Source organism: Rutidosis leptorrhynchoides, chromosome 2, assembly GCF_046630445.1.
Source record: "Rutidosis leptorrhynchoides isolate AG116_Rl617_1_P2 chromosome 2, CSIRO_AGI_Rlap_v1, whole genome shotgun sequence".
NCBI lineage: Eukaryota > Viridiplantae > Streptophyta > Magnoliopsida > Asterales > Asteraceae > Rutidosis > Rutidosis leptorrhynchoides.
In genome coordinates, this window is record NC_092334.1 from 518,658,393 (window position 1) to 518,672,521 (window position 14,129).

The following is a 14,129-nucleotide window of genomic DNA, read 5'->3' on the forward strand; positions in this document are numbered from 1 at the left end:
TTTCCTACTTTAATGAAATATCTGCTTGAGCAGGAACGACTAACAAGTAATAAATTCTTGAAAGGGGCTTGCCTGCAAACATTGCTAAATTCATATACATATAGTTGATGGATTGAAGAGATTTGTATGATGAAAAACTAAAGCTGTTGGAAGTTGAAATGCAGGTATGTCTGATTCATTACATGTTTTATTCTTATTTTGACAGTCTTTGTGTTACTATCTCTCCAAAATCTTATGGCACCCTTTTATTTTGATAACAGTTGCTCTCTCTCTCTCTCTCTCTCTCTCTCTCTCTCTCTCTCTCTCAAGCTAGACATGATTTCAGTGCTGAATTACTAAGAAATACAGACAGGTGTGTGAATTAGCTTATATCGGTCGTTTTACTCATTTCAAAGTAACTGTTGAGAGACCCTGTTCAACAATTGAGGAATTTGCTTATTGACATTGATATGGATTGATGTTTGATACCATCTTTGTATTGTGTTGTTGTTGACAGAATCTATGGGAACCTCCATTGATGGAAGATTTGGATTCACTTGTAGCAGTAGGCATTCATTTCATTTCATTCATTCTTGATAGAGGTAAGCAACGGATGCAACGGACGTCGTTTACAACACTGGTTTCAAGTGTGCGTTGCAACTTACGTTCAGCCTCCTAGTTACAGGTTGTTCTGCTGGTGGAAATGTAAGTCAACTACTTATTCTTTTTCTTTATCATTATTATTATTATTTTTATTCTCATTCATGGTTGCAACGTTTTAGTAAAACTGAATGTAATTGGTGTGGCATGCATTGTGTTGGCCTTCTTGTTTGTTGAGAATTCAGGTTATTCACAATCTAAATAAAGTTAATTTTTTTTTTTTTTTTTTATGTGCTGATGATGTCAATTGAAAATTCGGTTAAGAACTCATGAAAATGAGTAGCAGATGAAAATGAGTACTGTTTCCCGAAAAGAGTTGACTTTGGTATGTTCATCTTACTTTTATTCATGAAGGGTCTGTCTACCATCCCTGCACTATGCAGATAGGAAAGTGTAGTAAATGTGTGTATCAAATGATCCATATGTCAGAACCTACAAATTACATTTACTGTGTGTGCCTTGGAAATTTAGATACTTTTATATCAGATGCGACAAGATGGGTGTGTTGATAATCAAAACTGGTCATTTTTTGGCCCAAATTAAACGGGCCAAGTCAGCTTCTTCCGAAATCTTTTCCACAGTTATGGTAGTTATAGTTTTAGGTTATGGGCTTGTCTTCAGCCTGCACCTCTTTCTTTATAAAGTTTTATTACTTGTATTGAACGAGATATCATATTTGAATAACTATATTTCTTATTTTCAGGTTTGGGTTTTGGTTGATGGCAGTGTGCTTAATCATCATTCAGTATTTCACACAAATTGGTAGGGAAGGTGTCGTCAAGGCTATAATTATTAAGGATGAAAGAATGACAACTCCGAATACGTACAGAGCTAACAAACTGCTTTGTTAATTACAAAGTCAGAACAACTATTGTTATTTCTCTCTAGAGGTAATGGTTAAATTTGCGCTTAGACTGAAATGCGTCACTCTTTTGTATGGGTCAAAACAATCTGGACTGGGTTGGGCTGTAGTTTATATATTCAAACACTGGAATACCTTATCACCCAATTATGTATTTGCAACGTAATGACTTTTCGTCAATAGTACTCACTCTGATCCATTTTCAGAAATCCATTAGAGATGGATGCATGCTTCCATTCTTTTCAAAAAATTTCGGGGTTAGCATTTTTCTATTTGTTATAATTTTTTTCCTAATCATACTTTAAACTATGTGTTTAAGTTTTAACACATGGTCTACTGCAGCTCGCTCTTCAGATTAAGATTTACAAATTTGGGATAGCGTACAACATCATCGAACCATCTCATCCGCGTGGTATGATTGTAAGTTATCTTTAGCACCTAAAACACGCAACAACTATAAGGGTAAACATGAAGCTTAGTGAGTAATATGGGAAATTAAATGGGCAACTATCAACTTATAAACCTATCATCATTAATCATTAAGTTGTTTAGTCCCACGCTAAGTCTTCATCATTTAGATAAGCATCATAGGAATCATAATCCACAACTCTGACAGAAATTTCAATTGTATCCATAACCCACAACATTATCCTTATGATGCCATACAACATATCAACAACATCAACAATTATGGTTAGTACAACAATAAATCATGGTGTTTTATTAGTTGCAAAACATACAGAAGTCGGTGCAATCACAGAAGTTTGACTTGTAATACAAGGCTTGTATATATGATATTAGTTGGACAAGCATTAATAACAACCAAAATGTATGAATAGCTATTATAGGACAAGTAAGAAAGGAGGGTCAAAATTGGTAAGCTATAACAATCTAATCTGAATGTTACAATAACTAATCCATGATTTGTGTGTTGAATTTGATTACAAAAGACCAAATTATTACTCTGTACAATAACAATCTAATCTGAATGTACTAGGAGTAACGTTTTAAACTGTGCATTAAAAGCAATTGAAGCTATTTCAACCCGTTAGGTTTGTTTCCTTTTTAGCTACTTTTATGATTCCAACTCATTTGACTCAATAGACAGATAGATATACCACATAGCAACAGATATACAACATAGCCCCAATCACCCTGTACACAAGTATGCTCGAAAGTTCCAAACACTATTTTTTATTTTATGTCCTCATATGAAAGAAAACTGAAGAGTATCCAACATATTTTGGGAAAACATCAAGTGTAGGATGTGTTAGGATGTTAGGACCCAAACAACGCTAGTAATTCTACAAGATTACTAGCCGAGTAGTGATACTATCAAGATCACTCAACCCACTTAATGAACGAAAGATACTAAATGCGAAAATGTAAGAACGACACAAGATATAACGTGGTTATATGCAATCGTTGTGATTGCTTTAGTCCACGGACCAACTAGAGATTGTTATATTACTGAATACTTGAGAGTGGTGTGTTACAATGACTATGAATGAGCTCTATATATAGAGCAAACAAGAAACCAACCAAACTACAACTTGATCTTCAAGTGTGCTAGTAATCATGAAAGATAAACCAACTAGCCATGCTTTACACCCACTAATGACATGATCACAGCCACAATTAGTGGTGTAAAGCAACCCACTAAGCACCTAAAGTGAAAGGAGAATCAATCAAGATCGGATCCCATGTGTACAAGTTGCCCACTTGCTGCCAGACATCGTGCGCGCCGTGCATACTTAAACGTGCGCGCCGTGCACACTCCCAAACTTCGAGCAAGCCTTCTGATCAAAACTTCTCTAGTGCGCGCAGGGAGCGCGCCGCGCACCATCACCGCGCACAATCAACTTGCTCTGTTTTTGATCTGTTTTTCTCTGTTTCACGCTTACCGAAATCTGCAAATCAAAGTGTTGAAACATTTTTTTTTTTTCTCGTTTTGTATAAATGTCTCCATACTCTAACAGGATGCTTACTTTTCTGACCCTTGAACAACAATGAAGCCAATCTTGGTTTAATTTTGAACAAAGAAGTAAGGCATCCCATACTAAAACTTCATGTTTCCCAATATCATTACTATCACAAAATTGATACTAAATCACTTTAATGTCTTCAGCATTTTTCAATCTTTTCTTTCAGAGGAAGACCCACCCCCTAATTATTTGCATCATAACTAAAATCTAGTCTGAAAAAAATACTTACAAATTATACACTTAACATGGTTGTTTTATATCTCGTGTCATGGTTTTATTCTGGTTTCTTTAGACTAATATGTACATGTAAATATTTCGTTAATTAATAGAATCGTTCTTCTTGCTGTTAAAAAAAACATGGTTGTTTTTCCTCACATAGTAAGATAATAAAACCGTACCTGTTAGAATTATATGAGTCATGATCTATAAAGACTTAGACCGTAGTATCTCATCTCTACAATGGAAAAAGGGAACACCCTGCAAGTATTTTACTGTTTTTTTATAATAACACGATATAATCGGTTCAAAAGATCTATTCTTAGTACATATGCTAGATCAAGGACAAGTAAAGTTTTTTATAATAACACGATATAAACGGTTCAAAAGATCTATTCTTAGTACCTATGTAGATCAAGGACAAGTACAAGTACAAGGACAATATACCTTGTTGGTCGGGCTGGGTCAAAAATCAAATGCGTTCGGTTCGAAACGGGTTATGGGTCGAAATGGGTCGGGCTAGTAAAATTGTTCTTGTTTGTATTTTTAAAGTATCTTTTCTGAACACGCGCCCCGAAAACATGCGTAGAAAACACGCCTCAAAAAATGCGCCTCAATAGATGAGCGACGAAAATCGCACATCGAAAATGCTGGCCGAAAATGCGTGTCGAAAATGCGCATAAAAAATTAGGGTCGAAAAACACGGGTCGAAAGTGCGCCTCGAAAAAGGTGCGACGAAAACGTGACTCGAAACGTGCCTCGCAAAATGCGGCTCGAAAACGACGTGTCGAAACGCGCCTCGAAAACGCGCGCCGAAAACACTGGTCGAAAAAACGCATCGGAAAACGCGCCTAAAAATACGAGCCTATAAAAACACTCGTCGAAATCGCGTTTCGAAATCGAATATTTTGAATTAAACCCATTTGGACCCATTTAGGTCTTCAAGTAATTTTCAATTATGTGACTGGACCCATTTGGATCTTCAAGGAATTTTTTATATTTTGTGCTTGAACCCATTTGGGTCTTCAAGTAAACTCAATGGACCCATTTTTTAAACTTTGGGACTTGTTTGCCAGGTCTTTAAAAGGACAGCAAAGCAAAGAAACAACCCATACATTTTTTTCTGTCCAGTGGTGTTTCTTATACTTAAGCAAATTGGAGTTTTCACAAGGAACGATTATTAGAAAAATTAATGAGGCTCATATAGTGACAAACCTGAAGTCTCCTTATATTAGTTCACAGAGAACTTACCTCAGAATGATCCTCTGCCAAATCATCCCATTTGCGAGGTTTTATAGCATCGGGATCAAGATTTACTTGTAAAGTCCGTTTCGCATCACCTGCGAGCCTACAAAAAGAAGAGTCTATGAAAAGTAAGAATAACATACCAAAGACAACTCTTTTCGGGGAACAATACTCATCTTCATCTACTCCTAAAGCAGCATCCTGATGATGATTCATATGTTGAGTTCTTAACCGCATTTTTAATTGATATCAGTTGGACTAGCATCTACATCGAACAAAATTTAAGTATAAATGTAACTGAACAAGTAAAAACTTGACTTGATTAAATGAAACCGGAAGGATATAACATATAAAAAAGAAGCAAAGGTAGCGTCAAAGGATGCAAATTTGGGCGGGTCATAATTGGTAAACTCTTGTACAGGTTTCCGTTTTAAAAAAAGAAGAAGCAAAGGTAGCGTCAAAAGATGCTGTTTTATTTGTAGGAAAACGTAACTACATATCTGGAGGACCCTGTAATACAAGATTAGTAAATGAGATATCAGTTGGACTAGCATTTACAACGAACACAATGTAAGAATAGCTATTATAGAACAAGTAAACACTTGACTTAATTAAATGGCACCGGAAGGATATAACATATAAAAGAGTTCAAAAATATTCAAATTGGGTCAAGCTGCTGAATAACTGTTTCGTTAGCATTTTGGATGCAAATTTTGGGGTCAGGCAAGATGGGCAGGCAAAAATAGGTAAACTTTTTTATGGGTTGCGTTTTTTTTTTTTTTTTTTTTTTAAAAACTTGTACATGTAAGAAACATAATAAAACTGTATGTTTCCCATTTTCATTGCTATGATAAGATTGATACTAAAGTGCTCTAATGTCTTCACAAAAAAATTACTATAGATACTTGAAAGATAGCATCAAATAAGAACATAACGAACACTAGAACTTTAAAAATAGTTAGACGAAGACATAATGTGAAATGTGAAAACAAAATGAAATAAAACCATGGTACAAACTGCAAAATAAGCGCATAAAATCTTACGTTGGCCGGTTCTTTTCTTTTTTGCCATTCGGAGAAAGGACAACCCCCATTTATTCGAACGTAGCTAAAATCTAGCCAGAAAAAAGGTAATTGCAAATTATAAATTTAGCATAGTTGTTTGTCCTTGCATAATAAGATAATAAACATTATGCTTGTTGAACCAATCACCACAATTGTATGAGTCATGATCTAAAGACTTAGATCTTAGTATCTCATCTCCACAAAGACAATAAGGCAATTTTTTTCCCCCTTAATGTTCCTTTTACTTAACTTAGAAATCAAATTAGAGTTTTACAAGGAACGATTATTAGAAATTAAATGAAGCCTATATAATGACAAACCTGAAATCACTTATATGAATATTAATGACGGAATAATAAGCTTCTCTTCTGCCAAATCATCCCATTTCAGAGGCTTATATAGCATCAGAATCAAGATTGACTAAGAAAGTCCGCTCCTCATTATCTGAGAGCCTACAAAAAAGAACGTGTGATAAAAAAAGCAAGACATGAAGGCAATTGTGACTCATTTACTTATATATGAGTAAGATAAGTAACTTTTCCTGAAAATGGACAAGAAAAAGTGTTGGCAGATTTATTCAACCTGGCCTGGCCCGTTTAACTTGTGCCAAAAATGACCATTTTCAACTCAAAATCTATTTTGACCCGCCCTTCTTGTGGTATCTGATATAAAAGTATTTAAATTTTCAAGGCACACACATTAACGAACCCTCTAGAATATGGATCATTTGCTAGTAGACAGGCACTTCATAGACAAAAGTAGGATTAACATACCAAAGTCAACTCTTTTCAGGAGTCAAGTTAAGATTAACCCTTGAACACCTGCGTGGCCATCTTCATTAAGACATCTTGATACCTTTAAATGCCCCCCAATCGATGAACACATTAGTTTGTAGGTAAAATTAATCACACATTTTGCAGGTCTACCAATACTCTTATATTTGATATATAAGAAAATGTAGTAACATCAAATTTAACATAATCTAATATTATGAAACAGTATTTCAAAGTAGAATTGTGATTTGTGAAACGTATTATTATTTGATAGAAAAGGGAGTATTAAGAAAATCATATAATAAGAATTATAACCTTGGAAGTGATACAATCTTTGTGGCTGGATACTTTTTCAGCGTCGCTTATTAGCAAAATTTCCATTGATGGATAAGAATTTCGATTGACTTAGAAAAGAAAAGAAAAAAAAAGATTCTTGATCCAATTAAAAGCAAACCATTTATGAACTAAAATTATTCATACCTTGAATTCCGTTCTCTGTAATTCATAAAGTAGTGAAATAAAGAAAACATGAACCCCCAAAAATATCAAATTCAAGGCAATTATGGACTTAGATACCTGCAAATAATTAAAAATCAACATAAACATTTGAAAGTTTGCAACGAAGAGAAATGTGGGTCGGGTAAAAGGTGATCAATTCAGGCGGTTCAAAAAAGAAGAAGAAGAAGAAGAAGAAGAAGAAGAAGAAGAAGAAGAAGAAGAAGAAGAAGAAGAAGAGGAGGAGGAGGAGGAGGAGGAGGAGGAGGAGAAGAAGAAGAAGAAGAAGAAGAAGAAGAAGAAGAAGAAGAAGAAGAAGAAGAAGAAGAAGAAGAAGAAGAAAGTAGTTAAGGATTACAAAGAATGTGATGTGCATGATTATGGTAGGAGGAACAAGTGAATTGAAGTGAAGAAGAAAAGATGAATTGGGGAATTAGGGTTTCGCTGAAGGAGTTGATGCGAGAGATTGATTCGTGATTTCCATATTTATATTTATACCCAACTCCCTGATTAAAAGTAACCTGCAAGTTACTAACGGTAACATTCTAATCCGCGTAAAAATTAAGCTAACCGATAAATAAATAATTAATTATACTCCGTCATTACGTTGAGGATCCTTCTTTCAAAATATTATTTCAGATGTGAATTATTAAGTTAAACTTTTCTTATATAATATAACTAAATTGAATTAAATTGAATATTAAATAATAGTATAGTAGTAATGAATAAAATAAAAATGATATATTCCTTTTTTTTTTTTTTTTTTTTTTTTGAAAGGCAAACTTGTATAAATAAAAATCACGAAGAGGTACAAATAGATGTATGGCTTACAAGGGAGTGCCATAGCATCGACTCGACTAATCACTACAACTAAACAATTGTAATGACTACATTATATACATTAGGACCCGAAGATTACAAGACTTCACGAAGCATTGAGATAAACATTTGGGTTTGAAATCCACGTTAGCCAATCCAATTTCTTCTTTTTAGTTCTCGTAGAGATCCACAAGTACGTTTTGGATTGTATTTCATTTAGAGCCATAGGTGTATTCCAACTTTTGCCTTGAAATACCGAGTTGTTCCGATTTTTCCAAATAAGATACGTTGTTACCCACTTAATCGCTTGCCAAAGGAGACCACCGAAGGATGTCATAGTGGGAAGGGAGGTCGAGCATAGTAGATCCGAGAGATTTGAGAATGTCACATTGTTGAGTCCCCACCAACTAAGAATTCGCGACCATACTTCATTAACATGCTTGCAATGGATGAAGGAATGTTCAACCGTTTCCAACCCGTCGTCACAAAGCGGGCATCTCACCGAGTGAAGATCGATACCCCTTTTGTCAAGTTCCACTTTAACCGGTACCCGTTTTTTGTCGAGTCTCCAAATGAAGATTTCAACCCTCTTAGGAACAAGGTTGTTTCTAAGGGCAGCTTGGTTCGTTGGAGTTACACACAAGCTGTTCATCGATTATGCATGCAAGATTCTTGGTGAAAAGCCCATTAGATGCTAAGGCCCAACTCCACGTATCAATGTTGTTGCTGTTGCTGAACTCGTAGGCCTGTAGTAACATGGACAGCGAATCCAATTCTGAAGCCGTTCTGCCAGTAGGTTGTCTTGACCAGTTCCACGAAAAGATAGTGTCACCTGATTCCTTCTTAAAACGATCCCGAACACACGCTGACTGCATCACTTCTAACCTGTATAAACGCGGGTAAAGAGTACACAATTTATCTTCACCGATCCAATGCTCATTCCAGAACGAAGTCGAACCTCCATCACCAATGGTCTTGATAAATGAGTTCTGAAACGCCACCTGTAACTCGTCAATAAAGGAACCTGCAATTATGATGTTACGCCAAAGACTTAATGGTGGAGAATGTGTAGAACCATCCTCAACCATTAGGCCACCACCCAACCCATAAATGCTACGAATGATTTTGACCCAAAGAGAATCGGTTTCGGTTTTAAACCTCCATCACCATTTCCCCAACAAGGCCAAGTTTTTCCCATTTAAAGTCCCGATATTTAGCCCCCCATTCCCGAAGTTGTTAAGAACATTTTCCCATTTTACCCACATAACTTTTTTCCCCGAACCCGAAATGCCCCAAAAGAACTCTCTCCTCACTCTCTCAAGCAACTTTAACACACATGGCGGAGCACGAAGGCTTTCGGTGATTGATCAGACAAGTACCAAGGCTTTCGGTAGACTTCCTTCATTTCCGAATTGAAGCTATCAGTGTGATTGATCAGACAAGTACCAAGGCTTTCGGTAGACTTCCTTCATTTCCGAATTTGCTTGCGACAAGTCCTAGCATTAGTATGAGTTAGTTGACCGCGTAAGGGTGATCCATCTTGATAACGAATTCCACAATAACAAGGAATAGAAATTACTCGTTCATTTAATATGTAAAATGCAACTCACAAGTACCGAAGGTAAAACCACTTGAGCAGTGCTCACGTGGCCACCAGTGCTCATGTTTACCTGTTATGAAGGAATCAGTGTGTTCGTTCATACGAGGACTTCTCGTTATCAAAAAAAATATTGATAGTAATGGATCGGATTTAAATTCAGTAACCCGTATCAATATTCATGTTATTTTTTTCATTCAAATGTGTATCTATACTCATTAAAACTACAAGTTATACGTTTACATTCACATCATTAGATGGAGCAATCTAATTATATATTTTTATTAATTATTAATATTAAAAAAGCTGTGAAACATTGCGTGATTCTTGACTGAATTATTACAAACAAAAAAGAAAAAAGAAAAACAATAAGATCAAGTATGAAATAATTTGTAAATTGATAAGAACATTGATGAATACAATATGGACACTAGCTATGAATCAATAACACTATTGATTCCACAGCTTTCTTGATCTAAATACAATACTCTTCCTAGTGCTAGTTAGGACTTAGATTGGGGTAGAGGTATTCCTAGCTTACACCTTGATGATGTGTGTGAATATGAGCTTGGTTGTGGTGACCTTGGGTGGCTTGGGTATTTATACTCAAAAACACCGAGCCTTACATCTCCCCCTAGATGTGAATTGTTGATGGCACTTGTCACCTAGACAAATACATACATAATCTACACTATTACTGTAATAACTATACTTTTTTCGTTAACGTTTTCATTAATTCTTTAACTACTGATAGACTAGTTTTATGTTTTACCCAGATGAGATAACATTTCTATGTTATTATATTTATTAATAAACATTATTTGTAATATTTATCTAAGTATTATTATAAAGTTAAGAATTTTTATTCTTAAATTTTGTTGGTTACACTTGACGACCGTTAGTTTTATCTCTACTACTAAAACGATATATTTAAGGTATAAAGCGTTATCATTTACCGAAGCAACACGCATGCGAAAATACCAAGTGGATAAGAAAAGGAACTAAAATGACAAGTTTATCCTCATGTGCAGGACACATGACCCAGTTTTGACGGAATTATTTAAAGACCATCAGATATGGGCACTATATAAGCAAGATTTGCAAATCACATGGATTATCTTAGTTGAAAAAATCACAGGGATGAAACATGTAAGTTTCAACAAACAATAAGGACTACTCCGTATTAATTATAAATTTGTTTAAATTTTATACACTGTAACAAAATCTACGCGTATAACAAAGTTACTCCATATACTCATAGTATATTTTAAGACCACTCGTATTGGTACCGTGATTGGCCCGCCGTTGAGGTTAGTCTTCCTATCACCTCAATATTAACAATTAGTACTTGGCTAGTGGTTGATTAACCGTGATTCATTTTGTCGTTGCAAAGCATATTTGATCACGGAACACTTGTATTAATTTGTTGTACATTTTGCCTTAAAACTTGTACCCGTAAATAATTAATTAATTTAGTAGATGTGAGGAAGTATGTGATTGGTACGTCTAGCAGTTAGTCTTTGATTAGTGATAGAAAGAAGGTGCTAATGTGACGCTGATGTGGCAGTCCGTAATATCATGACATAGCGTCATGAGTGGTCTAACGGTAATAATTTATAATTTATTTAATACGGAGTAGTAACGGTAATAATTTAATACGGAGTAATAACGGTAACAATTTATTACGGAGTTAATAGCTTAGTTGTCACGATAAACTTGGATACTGGATGCTTTATTAATCTATCTATTAATCTACTACGTATATAAATAGTTAAAAAAAACTCTTCCTCCTCAATTACAAAATAGATAAAAACGCTCCAATTTCTAAACCCTACAGATGACCACTCAAATATCAAGAAATTCAGTTCATCCTCTCCATCCGGTCTCTCATTTTTTTTTTTTCTGCTAATAATTTCTACTCACAATATATGTATGTATATTAGTTATTGTATAAATATTTCTGACTGTAGGGTACAACGTACGTTTTCATTTATTTTATGGAAGATGTTCCAGAGTCTTAAAGTGATTGTAAATGCTCTAATCAGTTAGTTTTCTAATAAATCTCAAGGTTTATTAATCAAAGAAGGATTCATTTATTTATGTTTTACGATTTATGTTTTAGGGTTTCATATTTGCTACACAGAGGTGATTCTTGTTTTGGGAATCAGGGTTATTTCAGTATTAAAAATTTGAAGATTGGGGTTAAATTTGTTAGAATTAGTTGTAGTGTTTTGATTAATTAGAAGTGTTGATTAGTTTTGAAGTTTGAATGTTTTGAGGTGATGTTTATAAGAGAAATATTGAAGATTTGTTGTTTAGAAAGAAATGATTTTATTGATTTAGAATTGTGTTGTGAATGTGTGTTTTTTTGTTGTTCCATCAAATGCAAGATCATATGCCTATTTATAGGCCTCAAATGTAGATAAAAATATCTAGATTTTTTTGATAGAATTTTCTAGATATTTTTGTTAATGATATCTAGATATTTTTGTTAGAACTATCTAGATAATTTTGTTAATGATATCTAGATATTTTTGATATAAATATCTAGATAATTTTGTAGATAATTCTAGAAATACATTAATATTTTAACACTCCTCCTCAATGTATTTCGATGTTACTCCGAGCATGTTACGTAGGAACTCGAACTTGGGTCTTGGTAGTGCTTTAGTGAAAATGTCTGCAATTTGCTCTTCGGTCTTGCAGTATTTTAATTCAATATCTTTCTTGGCGGAGACTTCTCGTAGAAAGTGATACTTGATGTCAATATGTTTTGTTCTTCCATGGAACACTGGATTCTTTGCCATCGCGATTGCAGACTTGTTGTCGCAATATATCTTTGTAGCTTCGTCTTGTTTCTCGCCCATATCTTCTAGTATTCTTCTTAGCCATATAGCTTGATTAGCTGAGTTTGCGGCTGCGACGTACTCGGCTTCAGCTGACGATTGTGCCACCGTTTCTTGTTTCTTTGATGTCCATGAGAATACACCAGATCCAAGTGTGAATGCGTATCCGGAAGTACTTCTCATGTCATCCACCGATCCGGCCCAATCACTATCTGTGTATCCCTGAAGCTTCGAGTCTATAGTGGGCTTGTACCATATTCCGTAGTCCATGGTACCTTGCAAGTATCTTAAAATTCTTTTAGAAGCTCCGTAATGTATTTGAGTAGGGTTTTTCATGTACCTGGATAATAGACTCGTTGCGTACATAATATCTGGCCTTGTTGCTGTCAGATAAAGTAGACTTCCGATGAGACTTCTGAATCTTGAAGCGTCTGCTTTCTCCGATCCATCTTCTTGTCTCATCTTCTCATTGGCAACTAGTGGCGTGGCTACGGTTTTGCAACCGTATAGTTTAAACTTTTTCAGGAGATTTTCCGTATATTTCTTTTGGCATATGAAGATGCCTTCATTTTCTTGACTGATTTCGATGCCAAGAAAATAGCGCATCAATCCAAGGTCGCTCATCTCGAACGTTTTCATCATGTCTTCTTTAAACTCTTGTATCATTCTCTCATTGTTTCCAGTATATATTAGATCATCGACATACAAGGAAATAATGAGAGTGTCAGAGTTACCTTGGGTTTTGATGTAGAGTGTAGGCTCACTTTGACTCCTCCTGAATCCCGAACTTGTGAAATAGCTATCAATGCGGCTATACCAAGCACGTGGTGCTTGTTTAAGTCCATATAGAGCTTTCTTTAGCTTCAGGACTTGGTCTTCTTTTCCTTTCTGAATGAACCCTTGTGGTTGCTCGACGTATATTTCTTCTTCGAGAAATCCATTTAGAAAGGCTGATTTTACATCTAGTTGGTGAATCTTCCACCTTCGTTGAGCTGCTAATGCCACAAGTGCTCTTATAGTGTCTAGTCGAGCTACTGGTGCAAAAGTTTCGTTGTAGTCGACTCCTTGTTGTTGTGAGTAGCCTTTAGCTACTAGCCTTGCTTTGTGTTTTTGTATAGAACCGTCAGGGTTGAGCTTTGTTTTGTAAACCCATTTAACTCCAATGATTTCTTTATCTTCGGGATGGTCAACTAACTCCCATGTGTTGTTTTTCTCGATCATTCTGATTTCTTCGTTCATAGCAGCCACCCACTTTTCATCTTTAGCTGCAACTTCATAGCTTTCAGGTTCTATAGTTGTGAAGTTACATGCCTCGTATACCTCTGCTAACGCTTTGACTCTTCCAGGTGTGGACTCTGGGCTTGACTCGTCTTGCGCCAAAGGTAATCTTGTCGACGGAGAAGTTGGTGTAGTAGGACTTGTTTCTCCGGTACTTTCTTGTTGTTGAGAATGCTCCATTTGTAGTGGTTGTTGGGCTGGAGTTTCCATAGATATCCTTGGCAGATATGTTTGTTTTTGAACTTTGTCTTTCTCCCAATTCCAAGAAGCGTCTTCATCAAACTCCACGTCTCGGCTGATCACGATGTTA